This window comes from Stegodyphus dumicola, chromosome 10 (assembly GCF_044657685.1).
Source record: "Stegodyphus dumicola isolate Sdum_Otavi_A_Nest chromosome 10, ASM4465768v1".
Lineage (NCBI taxonomy): Eukaryota > Metazoa > Arthropoda > Arachnida > Araneae > Eresidae > Stegodyphus > Stegodyphus dumicola.
In genome coordinates this window covers 84,798,204-84,814,762 of record NC_140777.1, presented here as the reverse complement: position 1 = coordinate 84,814,762, position 16,559 = coordinate 84,798,204, and the positions used below count along the sequence as shown (strand labels likewise).

Genomic DNA, 16,559 nt, shown 5'->3' with positions numbered 1-16,559 from the left:
CCAACATTAGCTTTTTAAATACCAAATTCGTAACACTGCCCCCTTTCCAAGGACTGCACGTCCCGGGCAGTACAATCCCTGGACAGGAAGCAAAACTTACAACTGTGGCATACATGCATTAATAAGCATTACATTACAATAATAAACAACATGAACAATAAATGCAATACATAAAACAAATCAAATGCTATCAAATACTAAATACAAAACAAATACTAAATACAAATAAAATACTAAATGCAAATCAAATACTAATTTAAAAACAAAAAGGACCATGGTCTGATACTATTTACAATTATTTACACTACGTACTATGGCCATAGTAATGAGCTAACCTGTCGTAAGAGTTCGAAGACTCACGGATCCGAACCACGGCGTCATTCGTGTTCAGTACTGTATATGGACCATCCGAAGGTGACTGTAATTTAGGACTCAGTCCTTTTCGTTGAATCGGGTTCCACAACCATACCTTGTCTCCTTTGTTGGATCTATGTCTAGTAGCTCTTGTGTCGCATCTGGTCTTCATTTTCTCCGTCGCCAAGTTGACTCGCTTTCGTGCAGAACGGTGCATCCCCTCAAACCGGGCCTGGGCATCTTGGATGTGTTCCTCAGGCGATGAAGGCGCATCCGTAGGGCGACTAAACAGGCGGTCACAAGGCAGACGAAGGTCTCGACCGAAGAGCTTCTGGGATGGAGAATAGCTGGTAGTCTTGAGTTTCTTTTCGACCCTGGTATGATTTCGGCAGCTTCCCAAGCTCGATCTTTCGGACAAGGCGTCGACATTTCCAGGCGAGGATCCCTTTTGAGGATGGATAGTCATGCCATCAGATGCTGAAAGCAGCTTATTGTTTTTGAAATCTAAGGAAAAATTGTATTTCCTTAAAAAGTCCAATCCGAGTATGCATGGATCTGTAATATCCGCCACATATGCCGTGTGATGGTAGGCGGCACTTCCAAACGTGATGTTTACGTTTAACTTCCCAGTTATGTCGATCTTGTCACCAGACGCAGTCTGAAGGGTAACACAGGATGGCGTCCAAATAAGTTTATCTTTAAACTGTTCAGCTAAATCTTTCCTAATGATGGTAACATTAGCTCCTGTGTCAATGATCATATTGCAATGAACTCCATCGATATTCCCATTGATGGACAGTCCGTTATTGTTGCCACTCACTATAGAGATCTTAAGTGCTTTAAAACAGGGTTTTTCATTATCTGGCAACCTCCGTTCCTTGATATGGTCATTAATTTCTTTCCTGCGTCGTTGCTCAGAAATTGTCTCAGTTTTCGTACCCTGGGGTGTTCTGCAATTCTTTCGTACGTGGCCTTCAGCTCCACAGTTCCAGCACTTTGGTTTCTTGTCAGTCCTTTTCCTTCCCGTGGCATTTAATTGTCTGTTTAAATCGTATGCCTTATTTTCCGTGCTCTGGGGAGTTCTGCAGTTCCTTCGTAGGTGGCCTTCAACACCGCAATTCCAGCACTTTAGGGTCGGTTTTGTTTCACCACTATTCCGTCTTAAAGCATTCACTGGTCTTGTCAACTCATCCGTTTCATTATCCGTGCCCTGGGGTGTTCTGCAATGCCGTCGTAGGTGACCTTCAGAACCACATCTCCAACATCTTACAGCCACTTTGTTCTCACTGCTACTCCGTATCAAATCTTCGACTTGTCTGGCTAAATCATCTAAACGAGCCATCAGTTGATCCACTGGCTCATGGATTCGCACAGCTCTAACTGGGTAGCGGTCTCGACGAGTGGCTTGCTGGGCTGCCTCAAATTTCATGGCGTACAATAGAGCGCTTTTTAAATCTTTTACATCCGCCATTCGTAGAGCTTTCTGTATTTCAGTATCTCGGATGCCGTCGATAAAGTATTGCAAGGACAGGATTTCCCTTGTTTCTGTCGGGCATTCCGAAAAGGCGAGATGGGACAGCCTTTCAACATCCGCGGCGAGCTCCTGAAGTGTTTCGGTAGGCTTCTGTTGACGAGATTTTAATTGGAGCCTGCTGTAGTCTTTTAAACACTTCTCCCCAAAGCGCAACTCCAAGGCGCCGGACAGAGCTTCGAAATCTAACCTTTTGTTTTCGGGAAGAGTCTGAAGGATATCCGCTGCGTCGGCTCTTAGAGAAGCGGCGAGATGACAGGCCTTAGCTTGGGAATCCCATCCATTCGCATCCGCCACGATAGAAAATTGTGTCTTATACACCTGCCAGGAGGTGTTCCCATCATATGTGGATAGCTTCAGAGGTGGACGAGCAGGCATTGGTAAGAATTTAAAATCATCACTCCTGCTCCCTGCCGACGCTACGAATTTCTTTAAAGTATCCATTTCTTTGGCAACTGCAGAAACTCTCTCATCAATTTGTTCTTTTACAGAAGAAACTCTTTCTTCTATTTCTTCTTTCACCGAAGAAACTCTTTCTTCAATATGTCCAACTTTATTTTCAACTGCGTCAATTCTGCCTTCCATAGCTTCAAATTTATTTTCTATTATGCAAGTAATTTCTCTTTTCATTTCTTCTTGACCAGCTTGAACGGCTTTCATTTCGTCCTTAACGGATTCCTGGCCCAATTTCATTTCTTCCTTAACGGATTCCTGGCCCAATTTCATTTCTTCCTTAAATGATGCTTGGCCAGCTTCCATCTTTTCTTGGAATGCAGCAAAAGCACTAATGAGCTGTCTCAATTGTTCTTCCATCGCTCTTGTTATTGGCATTCAAATCCCACTCCTGACACCAAAAATTGTTGCGTGCGTACGGGTTCGTTATGAAATGAATGCACAAGTCCGATGAAAAATGAACAAAAATTTATTATTATCAGAACAAAAATGCTTAAATTTTCTCAAATTATCATGCAGTATTACAATATCTCACAGTAGTTTTCTTTTAACTACTCAAATGTCAATAGAACGTAATTCAAAACAGCTAAAGAACGCTAATCCGCGAATTCGCTACAATCAACAACAGTAGTTTTCTAAACAACAACAAACTAAGCAACTACTACAAACTGAGATGTTTTCCTCCTTTTATAAGATTTTAAAATCACGCGCTAGAATTTTCCAGTACTTTCTCGAAATCAAAAGGAGATATTTATTTATTTAATGCACGCGCTCTTGTATTTTCAATTTTCCGGCTTAGCTTTCTTTTAATATTCGTCACGCGCTGCACTGCGCGAGAAATAAAACCATTTAATTTTTAATTGAACTAACATTAGCTTTTTAAATACCAAATTCGTAACAGTATAATATAAAAATGCATGAAAAAGTTGTGTTATGATATTGTTGTGTGCGCAGGCGTTCGTAATAGATTAAATGCACACAGAAACAATGGTAGCTTGATAAAATTTATTTTCCTAAAAGAGACACTTTACAGTTCTGGAACTTTCCACAAAAGTATCTGTACGCCTCTTCACAGTATGACAGAGCACATTGAGTAGTTACGAAGTTACGACTTCAAACTACTAAGAAAGTTAAACACATACAGTGCAACGTTCATCTAAAGAGTGAAGCTCATCCGGAGATATTATCAGTGTTGCGAAGTCTGAACTAAAACAACTAAGAACTGATGCTCTCTCCGCTTTTATATAGCTTTCCCCGGCCACCAAGAAATCTCCAGTACCTTCCATATCTCGAAATTATTGGAAGGCATAGCCGCCCAGACGGTACAGTGGTTAGGGAAGCCTACTGCGGTACCGAAGGGCCCGGGTTGCCTAATGGCAAACCGCACATTGAGTTGACCAATGTTAAACGAATTTCGCTTACTGCGCATGCTCAAAAGAGAATTTGGCGCAGTTACGACTTTGGCGAAATTTTAAAAGAAGATAAATACGGTATATGGTTGATATTGTGTTATCTTAGGCGTAAACAGTGCGAGGTTTTAAAACGTGTCAGGTTGTAAGCTGCTTCTTTACTTCGAGTGTAAATGTCGATTCTAAACTACCCAAATTTTCTTTTAAAATGGATTACAAAACAAGAAACATTACAAGATATATTAGCTGATTATATTTCTGAGGAATAAAAACAATTAAGTATTTACCATACGTTCCACTCATATATACTTTAACAAATTAAGCATTAAATCTAGTTTAAATTACTGAATTAATCAATCATTAATTTGTCAAATAAATCACTGTAATTAAAATGAAATAGACTGTTGCAATTGTAAACAGTTGATAAGACCTACATGACGAACAAGCTTGTGTAGGGTTGCTTATGCTTAGTCGCCAGTATTTTCTCCCACGCTAGGGGTACACCATTGAGCATGCGCAGTAAGCGAAATTCGTTATCATTGATCAACTCAATGTGCGGTTTGCCATTAAGCTCCCGGGTTGCATATAAGCATTCTGTACCACGCCAAGCACATATGGAAAATCCTCTCCATCATTGTGATTCGATATGGTTTCCGATGACATCATTCCCTCTACGCTTTGGAACGCCTTGAGTTTGCTTGAACTCGAGGGTACACCCCCCATACCGTTTGTTACATTTTGATAGGGGTACCGAAAAATTATTACGTGCGTTGTGTTTTTGTTGCTATGAGATTGCACTTCTTACGACACTGTAGTATGGTGAATTTAATATAAAAAGCGTAGTTTTCTTTTTCGCTTAGAGATTAAAAAGTATTATTTTTTCTTGTGCTACTCCGTAAATGTGCATTAAGTGCAGATATTTTTAATAAATGTATTCTTAATTTAAAAATTAGTGTTGTGGTTATTAATTTTCTTGTTCATTATATATTCGTTCTCTGCAGATGCAATGTTGGAAAGCATGAGACAGGTAAGTTTCCGGAAATACCAAAAACGACGTCGGGAGCTAACATGGTACACAGTAAATTCCCAATATTTTATAATCATACTTTGCGTAAAAGTAGTGTTTGTTGGAGAAGGAAGCTTCTTTTCTTATACACGTGTATTAAATTCAGCGACAATACTGAATGCACTTTTCAAACATTTTGAAAGGAATAGAATACAACAAAATTGCAATAATAATAATAATATCCTTACTAGCATACGATGCCTTTATAGTTGGATCGAGATCGTCATGTTTTGGTTTTTGCATTAAATTCATGAACTCAGCTATTTATATAATCTAAACGCTTAAAATTACTTCTGATATTAACAACATCTTTGAAAGATTTTATATTTCATATTTCAATGAAACAGGAAGCCATTGCAGAAAGCTGCAGTTAAAGTTTTTCGTTTGAAAGAAAACAAACGATAATTTTTACGCTTCTGTATTACTCTTGCGTGTCATTCATCGAAAACAAAACCGTATGAATTCCATCTAAATCAAGAGACGCCAAGAGTCATCGAAAAGTACGCCAAATCACAAGTACGGATTTCTTCCCTATGCGTGGGACCACCAGCGGCCGAGCGGTAAAGTCGCTGAACACTGGTAGTTCCGTCCGAGGTTCGAATCCCGCGAACGGATTGGCTGCATGGGTGTTTTTCGTGGTTTTCCCCATGTGTAACGTGTATACGAGCCAGTTTTCCTTAGAAAGTCCTCCACGAAGGCATCCCTCCCCTTAGGCAGATAGCCCTAGTGTGCTTTGCCATAATTAAATACACACACATACACACACACTTCCCTATGCGTGTGGCGCGGTACAGAATGCTTATATGCGCCCGGGTTCGGCATGGATGTTGTAGCAGTCCCATACACAAAATTTCAACGTTCTACGGCTAATCGTTATTGAGTTATGCGACACACATATGTACGTACATACAAATACATACAGATGTCAAGAAACAATCTATTTTACAACCCATTTTTGAAAAAAATAAAGAGTCCATTATTATGTTCACAAATACAGAAGAAGACAGAAGCCCATCAATACAGCAACGGCACAATCATTTAGACTTTCGGCTTGTATGCTTCATTGATGGGTGCTATCCACCATCTGAAGCTCAGCGGCATTTATTATAACAATAATTGTAACAATTTAGAGTACATGTTGCATTACAATTGGTTAATGTACAAAACAAAGGTAATTAGAAATGTTGACGACATAATATAACTTTAAATAAACTTAGATAACTTAAAAAATAAAAATAAAATATAAAAATAAATAAAAATAAGACAAAATATCTGAAAGGTTTCAGATTTTTAAATTACTCCAAACGGGCGTTTTTTTAACGTTTTGTGTGCTACCTTTGTTTATTAAATATCATGTTATACAATACGTAACTCAAACTACAAAATACAGCTCAACAACAATATCGCAAAATAATTTTAAAATGAGCATATCTTTAGAATTTTCGATACAGAGTCTCGCGTGCTGAAGATAAATTTTTTTTTGTACAGTGTTGCCATTGCTCGCTTTGAAATCTTTAGTTTTTTAATCAAAAATTCGTTGAAGTGTTATAAAATCTGAGAACGATAATAAAAAAAATTTCAAATTCAAATTAGGGCTTCCACATGCCCATATTCTATGGAAGATTACGTTATTCAAATTTGGATGGCGCTAGGTACCGTTGTTTTATCAGAATGCGAGAACGATACATACATTTATGTAGATTCTTCATTATTTAATTTCTTTAAATATAAGACAGGGCGATAATATATGGTGGCAACGATTTCAAAAGTGATGCAGCCTTTTAAAGTTCTCAATGCAAAATGCCAAAACGAAATTAATAGTCCTTCAGGGAAAATTGGCCCTTTGGACTAAAAAAATATATAAAGTCTATGTAGAAATCAGCATATAAATATACAAGTCAAAGCTATTTATATCATAAATATATGTAAAAGTCGATATGTAAAAATCCGTATCTTGTAGAATGTAGAAGAATGTTCATACGTAGAAATCCATATCTTGTAGAATGTAAAATAATGTTCATATATAGAATGCCTATATGTAGTAAAAATTATAAAGTAATAAAAATATAACGTCTATGTAGAAGACCATATAATTATATGTATAAATTCAATACGTAGGCGTCCATGTCTTGAAGAATGTCCAAATAAGAAGTCCCTATCTTGTAGAAGTCCATCTATGTACAAGTTTAGTTTACGAATATTGTTAATTATATCAGAATCCCCCTGTTGAATCATATTTCTGAAGCTTTTAATTTTTCACAGTTGATGAATAAATAGTTTATGATATTTTGACGTTTACAATACAGACAAATACAGGCACAAATACAAACGTCACGTAAAAAAATATTCAAAATATGTTCGGGAGCGGTCAGAATGGATATTTCCGTTGAAATTTGACACCCGGAAGTTTTCGCGATTAGAACAGTTTTTTTACTTCATACAAGGAAGTAAAAAGTGTAATGAGAAGGGGCGTTTTTTAACGTTTTGTGTGTTACCTTTATTTATTAAATATCATGTTCTTTGCACTTAAACCATAAAATTCAGATCTATAGCTATGTCGCAAAATAATTTTAAAATGAGCCTGTCTTTAGAATTTCCAATACACAGCTCTGCGCGCTGAATATAAAAAGGTCTTTTTTTCCCCGTTGAGTGTTGCCATTACTCGCTTTTAAATTGTCGAGTTTGTTACTTAAAAATTCGTTAAAGGTTTAGAAAATATGAAATCGTTAATAAAACAAATTCCAAATTTCAAATTAGGTCTTCCACATACCCATATTCGTAGGAGGATCACGTCATTCAAAATTCGATGGCTCTATGCACCGTTGTTTTATCACAATGCGAGAAATATACATACATTTATGCATATTTTTATTATTTAATTTTTTCGAATATGATGCAGGACTAACATTTGGTGGCAACAGTTTGAAAATTGAAACGGACATTTATAGTGATTCAACGCAAAATCTCAAAACGAAAACAATCCTTCAGGGACAAAGCCCCTTTGGACTAATAATCGAATACCTCGTATTATCGAAATCAAATTCTTTTATCTCCCAATCGAATTCCGAGCATTTATCGTTTTTCAGGGGAGCTTCACTCTTTTCTTATCTTCAAAAAAGCTCTTACATTACTGATTAGTTTTATGAGATGCTGATAATTTTAGATGGAAACGAATACGCTTAAGAAAGGCAAGCATACTTTAAAGAACAGATATTTAAAATAAACAACACAACTAGTACAGTGCGATTTTTGGAGAGATGTCTCAACTTTCGCCAACTGAATGATACTTAAGAAATAATCCATTAAGGTCCAAAGCGAATAAATACACAGGCTGTTCGCACACTTTATAGACGATTCTCATTTTGTATTTATTAGTCCAAAGGGATTTGAATCCCGAAGGACTATTAGTTTCGTTTTGGCATTTTGCGTCGGACGGATAAATGTCGGTTCACTTTTCAAACTGTTGCCATAAAATGTTAGAGTCCTGCATTATATTTGAAGAAATTAAATAATGAAAAATCTGCATAAATGTATGTATATTTCTCGTATTGTGATAAAACAACGGTACATAGAGTCATCGAATTTTGAATAACGTAATCCTCCAACGAATATGAGCATGTGGAAGACCCAATTTGAAATTTGAAATTTGTTTTATGATCGATTTCCTATTTTTTAAAACTTTGACGAATTTTTGATTAACAAACTCAAGGATTTCAAAGCCAGCAATGGCAACGTTGTGCAGAAAAAACATTTTTATCTCCAGCGCGTGAGTCTCTGTATCGGAAATTCTAAAGATATGCTCGTTTTAAAACTATTTTGCTATATTGCTGTTGCACTGGATCTTATGGTTTAAGTGCGAGGAACATGATATTTAATAAAGAAAGGTAACACACAAAATGTTAAAAAACGCCCCTTTGGACGTAATTTAAAATCTGAAACATTTCAGATTTTTTTTTTTTTTAATTTTTTTATTCTGATGTTTAGAAAATTGTAATGGAGTAGCAGCAGTCAAACTAATGGGTCTAATATGCTATCATTTTATCATCAAGGTATGATTTGCTTTCTTTAAGCTGCTCTTAATTATCTCAGGTGATTTGTTAGCTTGCTCAAAATATAAAAATAAAATTTTAAATTTATACCAACATTAATACAAAGAAACACAACTAGAATTTATGAAATTTCACTTCGGTTTCAAAGTAATTAAATAAAATAATACATGTGAAATACATACAAATATCGATCCTGTTGTAGTAACATCATAAAAAGGGACCTAATGTTGCTCTGGTTTTCACTACCCTCAATATTAAGCTTAAATTGGACTTCCGGTAGTTCAGCAAGATAAATTAATCATTTAGGAACTCTAGTTCTAATATGATCGAGGGCAGGAAGATGGTAATTAATCAAAGCAGCACCTGCACTGACAGATTCGGCCGCAGTGATGAATCTGAAGCATTGAACAGGCATTTTCTATTCAGTAAAAGTTGCATTCATAATAAAAACAGGAAAAAGTTTTAAAATTATTGTGCTTTTAGTTAACTCTAGAGGCACAATCCAGTTACTGCATAAAATAATAAATTACATCTTCATAAATATAGCAAATATAGCATCAACTCAATTCCGAGCATCATTTATGAGACTGAACAGCCTGATGAGTTCTGGAAATTTGAGTTACTCAGCAGCTCAAAAGAGGCAAGATTTTGGAAAATGATATGTTTGAAGATAAGTGTACATTTTTTTTTGTCTTACACAGAAAGGTATTTCGCTTTACATACTGCATGAAAATTTGTATTTAATCAATCCTCACTATCTTGGCCATTAAACTACAACAGCCTCAAATGAAAGAAAAAGCCACATAGCTGTATTTTAAACACAACAGCTAGAAATGATTAAGTTAGAGGCAAAGACTTCATGAATGCCAAAATAAGGAAAACTGCTTTTCTGTTGCCATGCAGTAAGCAGAGTTTTGAACAAAAAAAGGAGAAATTCTCCAAGATAATCGAAAGCGGTATTACAGCAAATACGCAAAAAATAAGAAAGCAAAAAGGTCTTATTGCTCTATTATTTGCATTGCGACTGTTATTATTTGCACTGCGATTGGAGAGAAAGTGTGTTGTAACATGATGTAATATGGAGCCTTGAAAAGGGAATTATGCAATTAAAATTAAGAATTTAAAGGACCGTTCCAATTAAGTTTAATTTGGTAATACATATGTCTTCATATTTTGGTATTTTACATGTGTAACGCAAGAAAGATTAATTTTGAGATGACGCAGTTTAGAGTGATTTATTATAAGAAATTACTTTTTTTAGGACGGGGGAGGGAGCGCATTAACACATTGAAATGGACTATTGCAAACTATAGGTTATAATTTTGATTTACATATTTTTTCAATTATATACGCATACATTTTATACACATATATAAATTGCGAATGTAACTTTTATATAAATTAAGAAACCAAAAAATAATTTTTAGTCCAAAGGGATTTGAATCCCGAAGGACTATTAGTTTCGTTTTGGCATTTTGCGTCGGACTCATAAATGTCGGTTCACTTTTCAAACTGTTGCCACAAAATGTTAGAGTCCTGCATTATATTTGAAGAAATTAAATAATGAAAAATCTGCATAAATGTATGTATATTTCTCGTATTGTGATAAAACAACGGTACATAGAGTCATCAAATTTTGAATAACGTAATCCTCCAACGAATATGAGCATGTGGAAGACCCAATTTGAAATTTGAAATTTGTTTTATGATCGATTTCCTATTTTTTAAAACTTTGACGAATTTTTGATTAACAAACTCAAGGATTTCAAAGCCAGCAATGGCAACGTTGTGCAGAAAAAACATTTTTATCTCCAGCGCGTGAGTCTCTGTATCGGAAATTCTAAAGATATGCTCGTTTTAAAACTATTTTGCTATATTGCTGTTGCACTGGATCTTATGGTTTAAGTGCGAGGAACATGATATTTAATAAAGAAAGGTAACACACAAAATGTTAAAAAACGCCCCTTTGCCGTAATTTACAATCTGAAACATTTCAGTTTTTTATTTATTTATTTATTTATTTTTTTTTTTTTTAGTCCAAAGGGATTTGAATCCCGAAGGACTATTAGTTTCGTTTTGGCATTTTGCGTCGGACTCATAAATGTCGGTTCACTTTTCAAAGTGTTGCCACAAAATGTTAGAGTCCTGCATTATATTTGAAGAAATTAAATAATGAAAAATCTGCATAAATGTATGTATATTTCTCGTATTGTGATAAAACAACGGTACATAGAGTCATCGAATTTTGAATAACGTAATCCTCCAACGAATATGAGCATGTGGAAGACCCAATTTGAAATTTGAAATTTGTTTTATGATCGATTTCCTATTTTTTAAAACTTTGACGAATTTTTGATTAACAAACTCCAGGATTTCAAAGCGAGCAATGACAACGTTGTGCAGAAAAAACATTTTTATCTCCAGCGCGTGAGTCTCTGTATCGGAAATTCTAAAGATATGCTCGTTTTAAAACTATTTTGCGATATTGCCGTTGCACTGGATCTTATGGTTTAAGTGCGAGGAACATGATATTTAATAAAGAAAGGTAACACACAAAATGTTAAAAAACGCCCCTTTGGACGTAATTTAAAATCTGAAACATTTCAGATTTTTTTTTTTTTTTTTTTTGTGTGTGTGTTTAAAATGCCTTATTCTTAGGATAACCCTTATTCTTACTATCTTTCTACATCGTAATTTCCAAGACGAAAAAACTTTTTGTAGTATGAGAAGAAAAATTTTATTCTTCTGATATATTAAGAATTCTACAGCGCGTTCTGTGTTAGGCGATATGTGGTGTAGAAAGACGATGCACATTATATTTTTTCGCACTTTCAGATTCAAATAGACATTAATTACTTTTCCAGTTGACATTGAGCATTTTAACGATTTTGCAACTCTTCTTTAACTTCGCGGATTTTCTTTTAATATTAAAGGATATTAAATTTGCAATATTTCAGTCACTCCGTTTTTTCTTTGGATATGGGTTTGGAACAATTTTTCTTCACGAAATTATGACGTTTTTTTTCCTTTTTTGTTGAGTGTATTACCTATCATAGCTTTACATATCGAAAAACTATGGATTTCACAATACGTTTCAATAACTAGCTAAGAATAATTTTCTTCGGAAAGAAGCCAAATATAACCTCCCATCCATTGCTTCTTACAAAGCGACATTTTGCATGAAAGCAAAACTATCAAGTGGCAAACGATAATTTACACTTTCAAAAATATAGTTGCAATTAAAAAAGATTTCAAGCAGAAGATCCTTACAACAAAGCAAAATCGTCTAAAAATGTGCCTCTACATTATAATCGTTATATAAGTAGAGTCATTAGGTTTTTTTTAATAGACATGAAACATGAGCAATGCCCTCGGGACTCGAACCTGGATCTCTCCAATACGCGACGAGTGTGCTGGCTACCAAGGCATTATGGAAGGGGAGAGAAAATACCTGCGCTTTTCTATCAGATATATACAGAATCACCCATTAATAAGGTGGACACTATAGCATTAATATCATTGATAACAGCGTAAAGTAACATCACGGTAAAACTGATAATTTCAAATACTGTAAAATGATAATTTAAGTCGCGATTCGGAGACATATTATTCCGATAAGCTTTAGAATGCCCGCGCACTTCGAGAGTCGAGCAAGAGCTGATACAACTTCTAACTTCTCTTTAATTTATTTATTTCAGGAAGCATTTAACAGCGAAATGCTTCTCACTATATTTCCTTCAAAACTGCCGCTTTTGCGGATGCATACTTTTCCAATATTCGTAAAACTGTTCGAGGTCGTTCTGAAGTACATTCCATAATAGCTTTAAAAATGGGTTATTGCAAAAGAGAGCACAGTTTCCGAACTGATATCACTTGCAACTGGGTTTCGAATGAGAAAATCAACGAGATAAATTAAGGGGACTCATACACCTTAAAACCCATAGGATGTACGAATAGGTGACTGTTGCAAGAATTGGGATAACTTATTTATTTTAAAAGCAATTACTTACAACCTTTTACAGCTGACTACATAATATAGCTGCTTTCTAAAATAGTAATCAGAAAGTTTGTGTTGCCACAAATATTTTTATAATTTAATCCGCTTTGTGACAACATTTTTTGTCATGCTTCCAACTTGAGCGCACAGTTTAAAACATTCTGTTGCATAATTTAATTCCATATTTAATATGTAGCTTTTATAACATTTGAAAACTACAGTAAACCTAAAATTCTAAAAATTTCATGTTAAATTTTTATTTTATTTTGAGTTGAGTTTATAAAATGTATTTTATTAACAAAATGTTTAATGTTTTCGTCCATAAAATTTTTCATTATTAAAATATTCATCAAATTGTTGGTTCAGTTAGAAAGTAGTGCCCATATAAAGAATTCCATCCAATTTCAAGTATGTACCATTAGCCATTTTTAAAATATCATGCGCGCAAGGTGGAAACATGGCGAAATATTTTGTCACAAAGAGGATTAAATTACAAAAATATTTGTGCCGACACAAACTTTCTGGTAACTATTTTTTGAAGCAGCTATATTATGTAGTAAGCTGTAAAATGTTGGAAGTAATTGATTTTAAAATAAATAAAATATCCCAATTCTTGCAACAGTCACATATTCGAAGATCATGAGGGGTTTAAGGTGTATGAGTCCCCTTAAGGGAATATATAGGACATTTCGGCGAGGTCATACAGGATTTTGCCAGGTACTATTCAACCTTACTGTACCAGAATATCATTTCGAAATCCGATAATGATATTTGCATTTTGTATATCATTTGTGGGAGGGTATTGATCTGGCTGCTGATGGGAAGGAAATGGTATGCTAACGCCACTGTGATGTGTATGTTTCCCAAGTCTACAAACACATAGTCACATATATGGTTCTTAAGTCTGATAAACGTCACGTTACAGCTGTTCTTTGTGTTTCATGCATGAGGAAATAATTCTGGAAATGTTTCGAAGTTATGGATAATATTACGTATAGCTTACATTATTTTAACGAGATTTCAGAACGTGTTATACTGACGCTAAAATTACTTTGTATATATGATAGTATAGATAAAACGTGGCCATCTTCTATACATACATGGGTCTATTTAAGACGGGCTTGAGCGCAAGCAGCATCATGGTTTGCTTTCCCAAAGTTTAGGAATAACCGGTACAGCAAAGGTAGCTTCGAGGTAATAGCAACACAGAATATCGAATTTTATTGCTAAGAAGATTAAAATATCGTTACACAGGATGAAATAGAAGGGTTGCATTCAGCCCACAGGTCGGCTTTTGTCCATCTTTGATGCAGGTTCATTAGGTTTGTCGAAGCAGGAAGCATAAATATTGTGCTACGCCCTCGCCAGATTTGTGTTCTGGACCTCCCGATCGCTAGCCGTACATAATTCCAATTAGACCACCGCGGTGAACAGGGAGTAAGTACCTCATGCTCATTCCCACTTAAAAGACGACTGGGGAAGATCAAGCCGAATTACCGATTTCTGGTGGTGCATGATTATCCACTATATTTTAAATCGGTCGTCAATTGTCTCGTGGTTTGCCGAAGCAGGAAAACATGAAAAATGTGCAATGTTTTCGCTGGCACTTGAACTCCGGATCATTCTACTTCTAGCCGGTCGTGCTTCAAATTACACTCCGAAAACATGCAGTACTGGAGATTGAACAACATCGAGATTAAAAAAGAGATTACACACATAAAAAAATTAAAATTCTATTTTAAATGCAATTTTTTAATAAGGTATTTATGTTCTTAAATTGTATTGCTTAAACTATCAATGAAAGTTACGGAAATGTGTATGAACACTCATGCAAAGCAACAAGTTCATACTGTTTTACTGAAAAGTCAGTTTTTAGTAATACAAGATTATTCATACGTCAAGGATGCATTTTAAAACTTCACGTTAAACAAATTACGAAACTGATACCAAATTTTATTATACTGAAAGCGTTACCTAGTTTTTTACGTGTTTCCCAGCTCTTTGGTGTGCCTACGTTTGCTGGTAAACTACCGTGCGATGATCCGTTCCGCCGTACACAGTTGCCTGTATATCGCGCTCGAACACAGTCATGCATATAGTTAAAGAGTTTGTTCTTAAATTTTACAGGATTTTATTTATTACTGTATAATAAATGTCTTAAACTATGTGTATTTCCGCAATCGTGGAAAGTTGGCAAAATTATTCTTATACGAAAAGAGAGTAAGAAATATCGTCCGATTTGTCTTCTTAAGACAGATGCAAAAGTTTTAGACATCTTGATCTCAAATAGATTGAATCACTTTGTTGTTAAGAGAAATCTGATATCCGAAAATCAATTTGGATTTAGGAGGGGCTTATCTGCAGATGATGCTTTGTTTGAACTCAGTACTTATATTAGAGAAAGAAGAATAGATGACCATGTCGTTGTGGTATCTTTTGATATCCACAAAGCATTTGATTCGGTGGATTGGCCCTCCCTCCTGCGTGCACTTTCGCAACTTGGAATTCCTCGTGATTGCTATAGTATGATTATAAACTATTTTCAGGATAGGACGATTGGTTTCTCAGTAAGATCTGACCTGGATAGCTATAGTTACTTCAAGACAAAAAAGGATGCCCACAGGGGTCGAATAGCTCTCCGCTGCTCTGGAGCCTAGTTATTAACGATTTATTTCATAAGGAGTTACCTACTAATACAAAATTTATATGCTATGCTGATGATTTAAATCGCTTCTCGGCCTTTTGGCTAAGATCAAAGTGTAGTGTAGTCTTGATGGCTGAGTCCTCTCTCGAGAAGATTAAAAGAACTTTTGTGAAAATTTCGGATATTATAGAAGAATGGCGTTTGAATAGAAAATTGAAACTAAATATTGCCAAAACCAAGGCCATGTTCTTCTCGTGGGATGGTAAACATACTAGATATCCCAGATTGCGATATAAAGGTGAGAAGGTAAAGATAGGAAGGAATTTAAAGTTCCTTGAGTTATTTTTGATGATAAGTTATCGTTTAAAGATGATTTTGATTTCGATATGGTCCATAAAAAAACGGATAGTATTTTACAATTTTATAAGAGATCCTTCTATGGTGAGATTTTAGCCATGAAGAGTAGGACTATGAAACAAATTTATGAATGTGTTATTGCTCCTATTATAATGTATGGTGTTGGAGGTTGGGGTTCTAGGGCGGCGGAGTTGCTGAGACTAAGGAACAAACTGAATTCTATCCAGAGAGGCTGGCTGCTGGCAATCACATGACTTTTTAGAACTGCTCCTACGGAAATTGCTAATATATTTGCGGGCATTCCGCCCATCTCGTTGTCCAATGACTTTTATTATAAAAAGTTTTTATTGAGATCAAATAAGATTGACTTTTATACATATACAGATGATATTGTTTTTAACAAACCTTTTTATATTTTTAATTGTCATCTTTTACATCCAAGGGAAAGAAGATCAATTACTTTTAATAGATTCATTCCTGTATTTAATGATATTTATGTCTATACGGATGGTTCGGGGTTGGATGAGAAAATTGGCTTAGCATTTGTAGTGGAGATTGAACATGCAAAGTTTAAATTAGAAAAATATAATTCGGTGTATCAAGCCGAACTGATTGCTATACAAAAAGCCTTGGAGTGGCTTGTAAGAAATCTAAATGAATCACATATAATTAATATACATTCTGATTGTATGTCAGTTC

The 16,559-nt window shown here is 35.2% G+C and overlaps 1 protein-coding gene and 1 pseudogene across 11 annotated transcripts in view; one reads left to right on the top strand and one right to left on the bottom strand.

Moving 5' to 3' along the window:
* The window catches only part of LOC118186305 (uncharacterized), a 444,127-nt gene that overhangs the window by 133,989 nt on the left and 293,579 nt on the right, over positions 1-16,559 (bottom strand). The gene's annotated exons all lie outside the window — the stretch shown is intronic.
* Positions 15,586-15,742, top strand: LOC146995009 (U2 spliceosomal RNA; annotated as a pseudogene).